General features: G+C 41.5%; 1 protein-coding gene across 4 annotated transcripts in view; it reads right to left on the bottom strand.

The window, feature by feature from the left end:
* The window catches only part of FNDC3B (fibronectin type III domain containing 3B), a 348,693-nt gene extending 334,934 nt beyond the window's left edge, over positions 1-13,759 (bottom strand). The window contains exons 1-2 of one of the 4 annotated variants that reach the window (XM_068546249.1): positions 12,672-12,749; positions 11,548-11,808 (exon numbers count right to left, since the gene is read on the bottom strand). The gene's annotated coding sequence lies outside the window, so the exon portion shown is untranslated. Of the gene's footprint in view, positions 1-11,547; positions 12,520-12,671; positions 12,750-13,579 lie in introns of those variants that run through there. The other 3 variants (XM_068546247.1, XM_068546251.1, XM_068546248.1) reach the window with 3 other exon arrangements.
* Positions 13,760-16,967: the final 3,208 nt, after the last annotated feature.

Here is a 16,967-nt window from a genome sequence, read left to right as displayed (position 1 = left end):
AGACAGCAGGCAGATTGAGTCTGAAATGCCTGTGGGAAAGTAAGGTAAAGATATCTGTAGTTGATGGGCTTCCCTGGTGGCGCAGTGGTTAAGAATCTGTCTGCCAATGCAGGGGACACGGGTTTGAGCCCTGGTCCAGGAAGATCCCACATGCCGCAGAGCAACTAAGCCCGTGCACCACAACTACTGAGCCTGCGCTCTAGAGCCCACAAGCCACAACTACTGAGCCCTTGTGCCAGAACAACTGAAGCCTGGGCACCTAGAGCCCATGCTCCGCAACAAGAGAAGGCACTGCAATGAGAAGCCCGTGGACAGCAACGAAGACCCAACGCAGCCAAAAATAAATAAATAAATAAATAAAAATAAAGTTCCCTTTAAAAAAAAACAGATATCTATAGTTGAATATACAGGTCTAGAACTCAGGGATATAGCTAGGGGTTTGGAAATTACCAGTCTTTACCTGTGGCACAACAACAAGGATACCCATTTCCAGTATTTTCATGCACTAAGTATAAATAATGAGGAATATTCATTAAATAAATACATAATTTTAAAAGGACAGTATTTAAAAAATTGAACTTACTTCCTTTCTAGGAGGCTCAAAACTACTGATTTCATAATTTCCTTGAAAATGAGTGTACACATGGGCAATTTTAGTATCTCTTATCCAAAGTTAAGTAAATCTCTACCTTCAGGTGATAATGGTAAAAATGTATGAAGGGTTAGACAGAAGAGGATCCAAGCAATTTAAACCAAACTTAAGCAAATTAAAATGATCAAATCCTAAAATTAAAACATATTCCTTTTTTACAGTGCTTACAAAAAAAAAACAAAACTAGTTTCTTTACATCTTAAGGTATAAAATAGATGTCTTAAAATTAAGTGCTCTTAAAAGTTAGTTTGATCATATACACACTCCTATACATAAAATAGATAACCAACAAGGACCTACGGTATAGCACAGGGAACTATACTCAATATTTTGTAGTAATTTATAAGGGAAAAGAATCTGAAAAAGAATAGATATATATACATATGTATAACTGAATCACTGTGCTGTATACCTGAAACTAACACAACATTGTAAATCAACTATACTTCAATAAAAAAATTTTTAAACTTTTTTTAAAGTTAGTTAGATCCTATGGTACTCTGTGTCATGAAGATCACCGCCAGCAAGCTCTGAAAGCCGGGTTATAAGGCAAAGACAAAGGCTTCCCGGCCCCCAGCTGTAACGAGGGGAGGGCCATGGGCAGCCCAGTGTCGGGGAGCCCTTCTCTGGGGTGGCAACCAGTCGTGAACATTTTACCATGTATAGCCTCCCTCCTGGCCAGAAGTTTTGGGAAACAAGAGAAGGTTGTTCTAACAGTCCTCACCATTCTGTGGAAACACAATCCCCAGGGAGGCACACAGCTCCTCTGGACCATGAGCAGCATTTTTGTGAAGCAGTAAGAAACAGTGTTTAGGTAATACCGCCTTGGGCGCTGCACCTTCATTGGTGTCTTCATTCACACCGCCCCACACAAACACAGCGAGAGAAAGCAAGTCAGGTCCCACTTCAAAGCCTCGTCCTTAACTCACCTTCAGTGAACTCACTCTCTAAAGACGGAGTAGGGAACTCAATAATTTCTAACAAAGGAAGCATTTAGGGCTGCCAGCTCCCCAGGTTTAGCTCGGGCCGTCTGGGAAAGCACAGGGCTCCTGTGAATCCTGAGGTCACCTTTTATTCACCACGGGAGCTGCTCTTTGCGCATGCAGAGATGAGACACGTTCTAGTCAGTTCTGGGCTCATCCTGTCCCCGTGGCTGCCTTCGGTGCAACCCAAACACCACAAACTATTAGCCTTAAAAGGACAGAAAGGATTAGTATCAGGCATGGGAGGCCTTGCTTTTCCAGGTGCAAATTATAAGTACAGGATCTTACCCTATATAAATGAACTTAAATGAAAGGCACGGAGGAGAGGGAATGCGAGATGAACAAAACTGTATTGCCACTGAGTGGAAAGAACTCTCTTTCATAGAATTTTTCAAATGTCTCAGTCAGGTAAAACTTCATTACCATTTCTTAGCCAACTGCTCTAGATTTTTCCCATTCACTATACTGAGTTTCTTATATATTACTGTCTATGAAGTATACTTTTATTCTCTGGTTTCTCTCATTCCAAGGTTAAGTTGCTTTTACAGAAAACAATCTAGGAAAATCTCCCTCTTGGGAGATGTCCAGATTATTATTATTGTTTCGAAAGTAAATTTTAGGTTTCTGGACCATAGACAGGTTGAACACATGGAAAGCATTCAACGAATACTTAGCCTTAGCATTCAGCTACTTGGGAACACAAATAGACACTGTTCCAAGTCTGGATATACAATTAAGACATTTAATGTGAACTATTAAAGCAGCAGTGTGATACAGCTGGAAACAAGTTTTAGAGTCAATCTAGGTGATCTTTTTAACCTTTTGGAGCATGTCTTCTAGTCTTAGTTCACTCAACAACCATTTATAGTGCAGCAGGTATGTTCTGGCTTCTGCGGTAGATGGTGGAAACACATAGAAAAACAGAAATAATATCTACCTTTCATAGTTTAATAAATATGGAAGAATGAATGAATATATATATATATATGCAAGTGCCTGGCACACAGTAGGTGCTCAACAATTGCTGGTCACTGTTATATTTTACATCCAACTTGTAGTTAGAATGTTTGGAAGTTTAGTGCACAAATGACAAGTGTCCTTGTTTCTATATTGAACTGTTAAGAGCTGGTTATCACTTTATCCTAAAGAATACGACGTTAAATTCTTCTGAGGAGCCCTTCGATTCTGCCCTAGGTCCTAACTAGAGTCCTCTGGTGTCCTCAGTACTCCTCTCACCTCAGTTCTTTCCAGCCATCAGGTCAAAAACCTTAAAAGGACAGATTACCAAGAGGGCTGAGTCCCCAAGACTGGGTTTCCCAAACTTGTCTGATCATATCACTCACCTGAAGCACCTAATAAAGATTTCTGATCCCACCCCAGACATAATAAATAACAGCACGTGCACCCTCCACCCCATACACATAGCCCTATAATGCTCCAAAAGATTCTTCTCTTCTCAGGCGTGCTGTACTTCCACCTTCAAGTGGCTGAGGTCATTCTCCTCAAGTTTCCATGACATGCCCTCTGACCCTTTCTCCAGGGCTCAGTTTAGCACTGAACACTCTGGCCACCAGTGCAGCAGAATCAGCTCTCTCTGCTGGACCCCCACCATCTCAGCAAGACATATGTTGTTGTTATTGTTGTTGCTGTTTTTCTGTCCCTTAATGCCTCCCTTCTAGAATTTTCCTACAAAAGATCATTTTAAACTACCACAGATCTCTGAAAAGTCACCTTTTTCAAAAAATAATTTTCTTAATTTATAATTCCCAAACTGACTCCAATAGACAAGCAAAACATACATAATCGAAGTCCACATTTTTAGGGACTAGAAATATAAGCTATTTATTCTATTTGTATTTTCAAAATCAATTAGTGATCTGATACAGACCTGAAAAAAGTCCACGTATTCTCTGGAGAACTTTGTTTCTTTAAAATAGCAGTAAATGAAAGGCTAGGTTTGCACTGAAGGTGACTCATGCCTTTGTTTTGTTTAATATTTATTAGATCCCTACCATGAGAAAAAAAACCTTTTCAGGAAAACTGTGGAAACACAAAAATGCCTATAACATGGCCCACGCTTCAAAGACATCAACTTCAGCAGAAGAAATGACTTGAGCACCTGAGAAGAGGTACTAAGTTTAAATGGCACATTCAACCTAGGAATTCCTCTCTCTCTCCATCCATCCATCCAATGAGCATTTACTATGCACTCACCATCAAAGACATTAAGTTAAATCAGTAATTATCCTTACACTCAAGTAAGAGTGACAAGGAGACAATCAGACAACACTGAAAAGGACAAGTGTTCTGAAAAGTATAGAAACAGTGCCAGAAGAAATTAAAGAAAATGATAAATTACCTGAAATCATGGCTCTGGAACAAAATGAGGATATGCAAAATAGAATGAGACACTCTTTTCTTTTGAGTAGGTCAAAAATCAGTGAAGACCGCTCTGTGAACATGGTGTTGTAATTCCTCATATCTCTACCAGATATAAAGAGACTGTGACTCTCTCTATCTTTTGAAATCAGTTCGTAATGATCCTATCTCTAGAGTAATTTCTAAGCCACAAAAATGACCTGCTATGGTATGAAAGCCATTTACACATACAGCAAAGAAAATATACCTTATAGATGGCAAAACATGCATACACACTAGCATCATACTCTTGCGACTTTATACTGTTTTCTGGGAGTTCAGGAATTAATGAACTATTATGGATGGCAAATATTTCACAGTATACAGTATAATTTTTCCTTGAACTTGTTATTTGTATGTAAACTTATATCTTTCTATCTGAATTTTTACCTGATATTTTCAGTATTCCTAACATGCACTTTACATCTGACGTTTAAGCTTTATATCCAATCACTTAACAAAAATCCTGCCCCATCTTTTCATAAGTGATCTGCACAAACTCAACATCAATACCTCAGAAGCAAAAAAAAGAAAAAAAAACACCGACACTCAGAGAAAAGTCACCACTATGAAATTATTAGGTGCTAGAGACAAGTTCAGATGAATAAAACAATACTACATGCTTGCTTGCTTTCACTCTATCCCCTCCCAATAAGTTTTGGTCTAACAAATTGAAGAATGTTAGCACCTAATGCTTTTCCAACACTAGTACTGAGATGACTTAGACCCTTTCTCTAAGTGGAAATCAAAGTTTTCCCTAAAGTACTGAAGATGACAAAATTGGGGGAAAAAAAAGGTTTAAAGGTTAGAAAATATGACAGGTCTAATTGTACATCCTACTCTCTGGTTTTTGGATGACTCACAGTGAAATGCAGGATAAGATTACCTTTGTGTGCCTATGTGGTCTGTGGATACTAATAAACTACCTGGCTCATCTAAATGTTAAAATATCTTTTTTTTCCCTCCAGAGATCTCCTACTTTTAAATAGTCTCCTCTTAAATTCAAGTCAGTTAATAAAATAAGGAAACTCTGACCTCCAAAACTGGCCTAGGAGAATCTCCGTTTACTCTGCAATAGGAGGTGGGGAGGGCGGGGAAACATCTACACATCAGCAAGGAGCAGACCAAGGGGGAGCAAACAGAGGCAAGGTGAAATCCTGTGGAATAAATCTCCTTCAATTTTTTATTGTGATAAAATATACATACATTTGCCATTTTAACCAGTTTTAGCCGTACAGTTCAGTGGCATTAAGTACATTCACAATATTGTATAACCATCGCCACTATTATTTCCAGAACTTTTTCACTATCCCAAGCAGAAACTCGGTACCCATTAAACTATAACACCTATTCCTCTTTCCCCAGCTCCTGGTAATCTCGATTCTACTTTCTTCTCTATGAATTTGCCTATTCCAGGTACCTCACATAAGTAGAAACAGGCAATATTTGTCCTTTTGTGTCTGGCTTATTTTGCTCAGCATGTTTTCAAGGTTCATCCATCTTGTAGCAGGTATTGGAATTTCATTCCTTTTTATGGTTGAATAATAATCCACTGTATGTACAGACCGTATTTTGTTTATCCATTCATCTGTGAATGGACACCTGGGTTATTTCTACCTTTTAGATATCTAAATTATGCTGCTATAAACACTGGTGTACAAGTATCTGTTTGAGTCCCTGCTTTCAATTATTTTGGGTACATACTTAGCAATGGAATTGCTAGATGATTGTATATTTAACTTTCTGAGAAACCGCAAAACTGTTTTCCACAGCAGCTGTACCTTTTTACATTCCCAACAACAACACACTAGTGTTCCAATTCAAAATACTCTTAAGTATTCTCTGATTCACTAATTCAGAATAATGTTTACCTTTATTACCCTAAATTAAATTTCTTTTTCCTGATACAAGAAAAACCACAACAGAAAAATCAGGAACAGTAATATCTGAAGACATTTAGTATTTTCCTCTTAAATGACCTAATAGAAAATATAAAATGTGTTTAAAAATAACACTTCAAAATATAAGAGAAAAAGGAGCATAATACTCTAAAAATATATAAAGGATCCTACACTTAAAACTTGTACCATAAAAACTTGTCAATCTGAACCCTAAAAGGTCATATACTTGAAAACCTCATGTCTGAGTAAGTGGATGTAAATACTTGAGATATTTTAAAAGAAATTTACCTTTCTTATGGGTCAGTTCACACAGTACCTGGAACTAAACTGTCCAAGAAGGTCTTGCTTTAGTAAATGCAGAATAGGAGGATGTGTAACAAGCTTACCTAAATACCACTGGCAGTAGTTTCCAGAACTTTGCCCAAACTCATATGGAGGAGGAGATGGGCGGCTAAAAGCAATAATGATGTTCTTAAACCTTCAACACCTGCTCTCACCAATCTGCCATCAAGTGCTTACAGAAGACAGCAAGTAGCAAAACAAATGGCAACAGAAAACCTTCAAAACAAATCAACAGGCATATTTGGGCGTCTATTGGTGGGAGTGGGGTGAGATAGGGGAGGTGGATATTTGTTTATTGTTGTGATTTATTTTGCATACAAAAATATGGTTCTAACTTTTGCTGGTAAACTGTTCCTAGTTCATGTGATAGCACTGAATAAATTGGCATTTATTTCATGGCAGTCCTGCACCTCTATGAAAAAGCCCACTAGGAGAACTAGCTTCAACCCATACTGCAGTTTTACATTGCTTTTAAGTAAATTGATTTTTCCAAGGTGCTTAAAGTGGTCTGTCCTCCTAATTAGGTAAATATTCCCTCTATGATCTATTTAAACTTCTGTTATGGTAAAACCTTTTCATATAGAGTAGGAAGCCAAACTTTATCCTAGACTTGCCTGGATAATTGCAAATTCCTAATTAGTTACATCCAGAACAATGGAGTTATTTTTAACAGAGACCCTCTTCCACCAGCTGTGGAGAATCTGACTGAGCTCCTTAAGAATAAATTAAATCATGTTATTTCCTGGGATTTTAGAACCTACCATTATTTCTCAAACATACTACATTTGCTCATGTATGAAGACAATTATCTGGATAATTATTTCAACAGAAAGCTTTTCATAATTGAACACTATGAGTTTGTATTACATCAACTTAGTTTAAGCAAATTTTTCTAACTGGTTGCCATTATAAAAACCTTCATCTTCCAGAGTCAAAACAAGGATGTATCGGAAGCCTAAAATTCTAACATAAATTTAGTTTTAAACATAGCCTATAGGTGCTCCAATTTTAACATTTCTCAAATTTCAGAAAGGAGCGAAGGACTGAAGTTACCACCATCCTGCTCTAGGAGTTTGGTGGTAGACACAGCTCTCTATACTACATTCCAAAAATATGAGCAAAATACCCCTATAAGTAAACAGAAAAATGTCTTGCATTTGCCAAAAAAAAAAAGTCAGGACAGCACAAGAATATTCCATTAAGAACCTAGTTTAGAACTCAGTAAGTGCCTCCTGAGTCAATAAACAAGTGAATGAAATAAAATTAATTTTAAAACCAAACAATCATTTAACACAAGGGACATTTTAAAAGAATACTTACTAGAATCTCAAATAATGCTAGCTTTTGCTGAACACGATCTCACTAAAATCTCCTCCCTCCAGTTATTTAAAAACTGACAAGCAGTTGTAATATTATAGAAACAAAAGATATTAGGAGCCAGTGACTGAACCGACAGGGAGTATTGCCAAAGACATCTCATCAGCCAATGAAATTACAATCCAGGTGTTTCAGAATGCTAAACTTGCATATCTCAACTAGGGACAAAAAGAGATTCAAGGACTGATCCATTTTTAAACTGAGAAACCTCCCCACCTGTAATAGCTGATCATTATAGTCTATCTTACCTGATTTATACCTGGTGGTTTAAAAACCTCCCAACCCCCGATTCCAACCCCACATACCTCTGGTCTCCAAGGGCTGATCCTTGACACTAAACCTGCACCATGAACAATTCCCCTCTGGGTAAGCTTGTGACTAGGGATCAGCCTCTCATTGGCTGTACCTTGCAAAGAGTTCAAGTACCAACATCAAGTCATCCTCCCAAATGAGCCTATATTTGGCTTCTACAGAAACCTGCCTCTGTCTAGCCACAGTGATTGAAGCATTCTCTGCCGTTTAAAAAACACATTAATACTGTACCATACTGTGTATTTTAAGGTCAAAAAAAAAAAGCGTGGGCTTATGAATATTTTCCTATACTCAAAGGCATTCAGTGTCAACTAAAGAATAAAGCTTTTCCTCAACCACCTAAGTGCATTCCCAACAGCTGTAAGGATGAGAATTAAGGTTTACTTGAAAATAACGTCTTAACACAAAAAACTCTCATTGAATGGATTAACCTTGTTAAAGTGAAGAAAAGGCAATTGTGATTTCTAAAGTGAAAACAGAGGTAGGGTGCAAAGATACCCCTACACAGAAAATGATTCTTTTCCCCCATTCTCAGCTATAATTATTGAAAGCTCAAATAACAGGCTTACTAAGATAATATACAGGAACTAAAGCTTATGCCTCTATCATTGTTTTGGAAGTTCCTCTAATAAGAGATTGCACTTTGTCCCCTCCACCTCAAGAATGACCCTGAATCAAGCAGACTGCCTTGTCCACTTCAGCAATGCTAACCAGCTACGGACCACATGTAAGGAAATACAACTTTTGAGAGGTCACAAATCAGCTATTACATTAGGAGTAGGGAGAAAATGAAACTGCAATCTAAAGATTGAAACTTTATTTACTCATCACAAAGGAAAAAATAAAACACTTTTCAAAGTGTCCAAACACAATTTGGAGGTCTCTGAAAACATACAAAGTAATACTGTAAGAACAGCTCAGTTTTTAAACTTTGGAATATAATGAACTATGGAGTTTGTATAAGGCTTTGCTAAACACTTTTCAATACACTTGACTCATTAACGCCTTGTGACAACCACCTGAAAAATGGTACAGGTGAGATGTTTTCTCCTTATACTAAAATGAGGAAACCCAGACTGAGAGGTTCAGTAGTCTAACAGGGACACACAGCCAAGAAGTAAACTAAGTCCTTGACAGATTAGATATTCTGATTTCAAACCGATACTCAGATGTGGCCTGCACCAGGGTGTATAAGATTTCTAATCTTTGCCAATCATTTCGATACCTTTATCTTTTAAATTATGTCTCATTTGTACTAAGCACCTTGATGTCCTAAAAATGGAACCATACATCCTGAGTTAAATCATGTTTCCAATATTTGTCACACTCACAAGAACACTATAATCCAATAACATCGTTCTTATGTTGGTTCCTTGAAAATAACTATGATCCCAATAGTCAGGAATGGGTATGAAAGGGTTTTTCAGCTGATAGTCTGATGCCTCACCTTTAGTTGAATTTACAATTTTCAGAGCTGGAGGCCATGCAATTCACATAACACTAAAATAATATAGAACAATTTAAAGCTGATTTACTTGTGTAGGTCTTTCAGGATCATATAATGCTCTAGGGTCAGGATTATGAGCTGCAATTATCCCTGAGCAGTACAGCAACTATGAAAGATACAGCAGACTCAGATATATTTATAATGAATCTGGAAGTTACTGCTCTTAAAATTCTAATAAAAAGAGATTATTTTATCATCTGTCTTTTCCTGAAAGCAGTATGCAAAAAAAAAAAAAAGGAAAGAAAAAGGTATTGGGTTACTGGATATTTATGGATGAAATCCACATAAATGAATGCTTACTTTAACATGAGTTGGAATTTTCACTATTTCATATAAAATCAAAAAGTTGTTGAAATTCCTTCTACCAAATAAATTCTAAAATGTAACAGATTTAAATTAAATCCACTAATCGGAAACTATTTGACCATATGCCACCTAAAGAATCTTTCTTGCTGTTTGTTTCAATCTTAAACATATTCTTCCCAATTCACAGACAGATCTAGTGCTTTATATTTGAATTTCATTCTCTGGTAGTAAAGCAATGATTTTAATTCTTCAGATTAATTGTGCAGCTAGATAAGGAAAAGTGAGTGATAGTTTGGCTATATTATTTACCTGAATGAAGACATTTGAAAAGAATCACCGAATGAACAGGTAACCATGGATATCAGGGGTAATTTTTTTTCAACTCCCCATCAGTGATTTTTCATGCTGCCCCCTACTTATACTTTTATTACATGGAAATAAACAAGAAGCTCTGACTACCTTCTCAGCAATTCCTATAGGCAGTTATTTCAATCGAACAGAAAATGTCACAAAGTTTTTTTCTATCAGTTTTTACCATGACATCCAAGTATTTTTAAAAAACCATTTTTTGCTTGTTTTTGAGCTATAGGTAATCCAGTATTTAAATTCCACCTAAGAGTTGAATATAATCTTCCTCTGGTGGTATGGAAGAAAGAAAACTGAATTACAAGATCTTAAAAGCAATAGGACCCAGTTAAACATGAATAGATTTGAGAGTCAGAAAGTTCTACGTTGCAATCCCCAATATGGTACCTCACCACTAGCCACAAGTAGCAGTTTAAAATAATTAAAAGTAAATACGATTTAAAATGCAGTTCCTCCATCGAACTAGCCACATTTTAAACGGTACAACAGCTACACGTGCCTGGTGGCTGCCATACTGGACAGCACAAATATGAAACCATTTGCATCACGGAAGAAAATTCTATGTAATCTTACACAAGTTACTAAATTTCTGTGAACCTCAATGCCTTGTCTATAAAATGTCCTTAACATTACCTAAATTGAAAGATTAGAATTGTAATGAGATAATATATAAAAAACACAATACACAGTACTTAGTACACATTAGATAGCCAAAAAAGAGTAGCTATTAATACAATCCTATATTGGATTTTAATCTCTGATCGCCAACACCAAACAAGTCACTTCCCCTCCCTGGGCCTCATTTTCCTAAAACTGAAAAGCTGGGAAGTTCTTCAGGTTTTCAGTTCTAAGGACGCTATCAAATTTTACCACATAAAATGAAATGTTAAGCAAAAGGGGCACAAACTCCTACTGAGTAAACTACTACTTAGGCTCCTACAGCCAGCTTCCTAACGGATCCCAAGCATTCCTCCAGAAACCCCGGAAGACTGGCTCTCCAATACAGCCAGCCCATGGTCTGATGTGAGCTATTTATAAGGTCTGTCTTAAAAGGTTACTGGAATATCTTTCTGAAATTGTACATACTGTAATTAGAAGCGACAACCTCCTATTCCACGATGGTATCTTGCAGTTTTAAGATCTCTTTTAAAATGAACGCTATCTTCACGTAGAATTTTTTTTCTCTTAGAAGCATTTAAACCAAAACACTTTAAAAGCACATACGAGGCTAAGTACCATTTTTTAGAGACTTTTTCTTTCTACCAGCTATGCCTCATTCTTAGCCAGCTTGCGGGTGACCCTCTAACGTCTAAACAAAGTGAGAATTACACCCTTATAGGGGGGATCCCCTTGCAGGACCACAAGCATGCCCAAAGACTTTACCCTCGTTAACAGCTGCTCCCCGGGAGCCAAGAAATTCACTGAACGCTGGTTCCACAGAGGCCGCTTCCAATCAGGGGGAACCACGGGCCCCCATGCAAGGCACAAAACCAGGGCCACGGGCTGCTCTTGGCTGTGGCTGCGGGTCTCTTCCCCCGGGCGTTGTCCAGGGCCCCAGAGTCACAGCGTTAACTTGAGAGTGAAGAGCAACTCAGGCAGTAGAAATGAGAACAGAGCGGTGCATTTTTGCCCGAGGCCAGAAGCCTCCAAAAAAAAAAAAAAAAAGTGTTATTCCAGAGCAGATTCCTTTTCTTCCGGGTCTGTCTGCTCCCTCTCACTCTCTGCCTACAACCACCGTGCCTCCCCTTTTCCAATGCCCCACCTCTCTCCACATTAAAAAAAAAAAGGTGGCGTATTCCCTCTTCCTTAGCTTTCCCCACCAGGGCCTGGAAACTGGAGGAAGTTCAAATCAAATTAACTGCACATTAAAAAATAAACAGACAAGCAATCAAGGGGTGCCCACCGAACAAACGACCTCGCCTGTCCCAAAATATGATTAACCCTGGATGGAAGATGGGGAGGAAGACTAGAAACCAAAAGGGATGGAGAGATAAACGTGTAGATCTGGGGCCCCAGCGTTGGCCCGTCGCGGCCAAATTCCAATTTGTTTCAAGAATATGCTGGACTGATGAGAAAATAAAAAATAAAAAGTTTTAACTTTTAAGTAAGTCCGCAAACGGCACTGTCTGGATAAAATGCCATTGCTTCCCTTCGTCAGGGATAAAAGGGTGGGAATTGAGGTTCGAAAAGCTCCAACTCCAACCGCGCACTCCTGGAAGCCTCCCGGCCAACGGCGCCGCCGGGCGGCCCAACCCAGTCTCCAGAGACACCCGGCCCGGGTGCTCGGGCTCCCACGGGGCGCCGGGACCGGGCCTTTGGGAAAGTTCGCGGGAACAGCCCGAGGCCCCACTTTCCGCCCAGAGTGACAGGCCCTTCCCACGCCGGCCGGCCCCCGCCCCGCCGCGGGCACCAGACGGTCCGCGCGGCCCCTCCCGGCCGCCTCTGGGCGCGGATTCCGCCCGCCGGCCCCACCCCGGCCCGGGCGCCCCTCGGGGTGACCGACTGACCGGAGCTACGCTGGCCCACACACCCGGTCGCCCGCTCCTTCCCGCCGCGCCCCACTCCCCCGCCCGAGCTTCCAGCCGCCTGCTCGCCGAGTCCGGCCGCAGCCGCCGGTTACCGCCCCCAGCCCGGGGGTAGCCCGGGGGGGCAGGACGGGGAGGGAGGACGTGGCGCGCACGGAGGTGGCCAGCGGCGAGGCGGGGAGTGTCCCTGAGAGGCCTGGCCTGGGCTGGGGGCCGGCGCGGGCTCGGGACCCTCCCCGCGAGCATCCCCGGGTCGGAGGTCCCGGCCCGCCCCCGCCTGGCGCGGAGAGGCGGCCCCAACTTCCACCCCCACTTCGCACACCCGCCCTCCTCCCTCCACCATATGGAAATCTACAGCCTCAGAAAGTGACACGTCGAAGATTCCTCGGCCCCTCCGCCCGCCCTCCCCCTCCCGGGCAGCGTTCCTGCCGCGGAGATTCCGGGAGGGGGAGCGGATTCCTCGGACAAAATCTGCTGGGAAGGCCGGGGAGGACGAGGGGGGAGGGCGAGGGGGGGAGGGAGAACCCGGGAACCACTGCCCAGATTTTTTTTTTCCATCAAGAATCTACCCGTTTCTTTCCCTCCTCCAAGCCCTGGCCAGCTGGGGGGACGAGCGGGGGCCCGGAGCCCAGTAAGACGCGGCCCCAAAGCGTTGGCCGACCCCCGCTCCCGGGCCCCGTGTTCCCGGGGTGCCCAGACGAGCGCGGGGCGCCCCAGCACTCTGGCGCCAAGTTTTCCTCGGGAAGCCCGGCGCGCCCGGAGCGCTCCGGGACAGGCACGCACTTTGGCGGACTCGGCGTCCGGTCGGGGCTTTCCAGCGCGCCCTGACCCGGCGGCTGAGATTCGGGGTCCGGGTCCCCTCCGAATTCTCCCGCTCCTGCATGCCTTACCTTCCCTCGGGCTGAAACGCGGGGCTCCGGGCGCGCCACACACCGGGTCTCCCACGCCTTCCCAGCCGCCAGCCCCGAGAATCCCTGCCGCCCCTTCGCAGCTCCCGCCGCCGCCGCAGCCGCCGCCGCCGCCGCAGCCGCCGCAGCCGCCGCTCTCCTTGTCCTCCGGCCGCCGCCGCCGCTCAAATAACTACCAGTAGGGTTAGACGGGGGATTCCGCCATGTCAATGATGTCGGGACCACATGGGGATTTGGGGCCCGCCCACTGCCGTAATCTGCCGAGTATAACCGCCTCCACAAGCTCAGATTCGCAGGCGCTGTGGTATCCTCCTTTCCCCCCGGACCTGCATAACTATCCGGAAACTCTTTTTGGTTCAGCCGGACTAAAGAAGTCTTAGGCTTAGGGGAACTAGCAATTCCTGAAAGGCTAGGGCTGCATATTCTGCAAACGATCGCCAACACCAATATAAATGCGGGGTTTGCTGAGTAATAATCAGAGCTAAGACTATGACATTATTTTTCATTTACACATATATTAACTTTTTTTTTAAATCCCCACAACAACCTTGTGAGCTATTTTGTCACCTCCTTTCTCTATTTCCCACAGCAGTTTGTTCATATGGTTAACATAGCGTGAACAGATTTTATTACACCGAAGAAGTTAAAATGTCTATTTCCCCTTACAGTACCCAATATGAGCTCACAAGAGCAGAGTGTTCCTTACTCATATCTGTATTTCCGTATCAAACATAGCATAATGCATAGGCCACAGTAGGACTCATTAGATAATTGCTGAGTTATATTAATCAAGTCAAATGTAATGTATCCTGTTGTACAGACTCAAAATGGTTAGCCAACTGCATCCCATCCCACCCCTCAAATTATCCAGGGAGACAAGAAAGTAGAAATTATCCCAGAGAGGCCACTTCTCTTTTTAGCTTCCCAGGTATTCTAAATAATTACGTTAGCCTCAATTATTAGGCTACAAAGCAGTACTAGGTAGCAACCAGAGGCAATGTATTACTTTCATTGACCTAAAAAATACATAACAACCATTTGTCAGATAAAGTTATTGTACATAGTACTGTATTAAAGCTCGAAGAACATAAAAGAAATAAAGAAGAACATAAAAGAAATAGCTCCTTTTTTTGTAGAATTTGCAATTCTTTTTTGGAGATGAGGGGAATAATGGTGAATCCAGGCAAATAGGGCCCTCCCTCCTAACTGGCTTCTTTCCCCAAACGTTCCCAGAGTCTCAGCCATCTTTCTAGAACATGGTTCCAATCCTAGGCCATAGTTCTGTATTGGAAGGGAAAAAAGATAAAGCAGATGTTCCCCAGCTCCTGCCTCAGCTTCTCTAGCTTGCCCCTGAGGCATGGCCTCCAACCCAGCTGAACTCTCAAGACTTCCAAGCACCTCTCTCCCTCTGCACATCCTTTCACTCTGTCTGGAGCATACTTCTTCCTCTACGCTATCTAAAGATCATTTCCTCATCTTTGATCACACCCTCCCTTCCCATAGCCTCACAGCTCTTTTCCCCGCAATCTCATAATTCTTTTCAGTTCTTCTCACATTGCTCTGAAGTTACTGTATATCTCTTCCACTTGGCTGGTCTTGTTCATTTTTGTATCCCCAGCATTAACCTAGCATTGTGCTTTGAATATAATACCCCCCTTATAAATGTTTGTTGAATAAATTAATTTTAAAGTATGTTTTAAGAATCTGAATGACTAGGGCTTCCCTGGTGGCACAGTGGTTGAGAATGTGCCTGCCAATGCAGGGGACACGGGTTCGAGCCCTGGTCTGGGAAGATCCCACATGCCGCGGAGCAACTAGGCCCCGTGAGCCACAATTACGGAGCCTGCGCGTCTGGAGCCTGTGCTCCGCAACAAGAGAGGACACGATAGTGAGAGGCCCGCGCACCGCGATGAAGAGTGGCCCCCGCTTGCCGCAACTGGAGAAAGCCCTCGCACAGAAACGAAGACCCAACACAGCCATTAATTAATTAATTTTTTTAAAAAAATGATGATTGTTTCAAAAAAAAAAAAAAAGAATCTGAATGACTAGATAGATGGGCAAACTTCAGAGGGTGGAAGTTTGAATTCAAGTGTAGTAAGACAGGCTTGCAAAGGAGGTAAAAGTAGGCAAGAGAAATTCAGAAGACAGAATTATTTCTTCCAGTTTCTTCCACTAGGCTGAATTTGTTCCAATTAAGAAGAAGAATCGTGACTTCCCTGGTGGTCCAGTGGTTAAGACTTGGCCTTCCAATGCAGGGGGTGCAGGTTCGATGCCTGGTCAGGGAGCTAAGATCCCACATGCCTTGAGGCCAAAAACCCAAAACATAAAACAGAAGCAATATTGTAACAAATTCAATAAAGACAAAAAAAAGTGGTCCACGTTAAAAAAAAAATTTTTTTTAATCAATGATACAAAATGCCTTAAAATTCTAAATGCATTTTCATATATGTAATCTCAGCGTTTCATTTGTCTTCTTATCCTAACACCTAACATCAGTTTTGGCACACAATAGAAACCCAATAAGTGTTTGCAAGATGAGAGGAAGTATGGTGTAGTGGAAGAAGGATGGAAATTATAATCAGACAAAAACCAGTGACATTGGACAAGTTTTTAAAGTTCTCTGGGCCTGGGTCATTTATTTATTAAGTGGTGATATTACCTTCCTGCTAAGGTTGTTGTGAGGAATAAAAACCTCAAGCACCTGATACTCAATAAATAAATGTTGGTTCCTCCTTGAATGAATGAATGACTAAATGAATGAAGATGCCTTTACTAGAGAGAAACTTTTGAGAGGGCTCCCAACTACATGTGGAGAGATTTAAATTTCATACAATGAGAAATCACTGTAGGATTATAAAGGCATGAAGTGACTGAAGTGGGTTTCAAAGTTGATTATCCTAGCAGCAGGATATAAAGCAAGGTTCATGTCAGAGAGGCGTGCCCTGAACCTATGTGGGAGATGATGTCTTAGCCCAGAGAGGTAGTTCTGCAAATGGGAAGGAGGGCTTCAACTTAAGGCAATGAGTATTATTGTCTTGCGTTGACAACAACCCAAGTCATCTGCCACCCTAGGTCCTAAGTCATAGAACCACAGTCATAACTTTGCTCCAAAAGCAACTTAGGACTTGCTCTAGTACAGAAATTAACATCCAAATGAGATGCCTAGAAGTTAAGGCCTATAACAAAATATACAGACTTGCAAACCCTTCCATCGCCCATGCAATGTAAGCTGAGTTGTATTAAAAATTTTTAATAAATAAAAGGTTCAAAGTTATACTTCCTGACTTTAGATAACTTACTTTATAACAAAAGAAATGCAAATTTAACATATTTGAAACTAGCATTGAAAAGGTCTCAAACCATTAAACCT

The sequence above is a fragment of the Eschrichtius robustus genome, chromosome 6 (genome assembly GCF_028021215.1).
Source record: "Eschrichtius robustus isolate mEscRob2 chromosome 6, mEscRob2.pri, whole genome shotgun sequence".
NCBI lineage: Eukaryota > Metazoa > Chordata > Mammalia > Artiodactyla > Eschrichtiidae > Eschrichtius > Eschrichtius robustus.
This window is presented reverse-complemented; position numbering and strand designations above follow the sequence as displayed.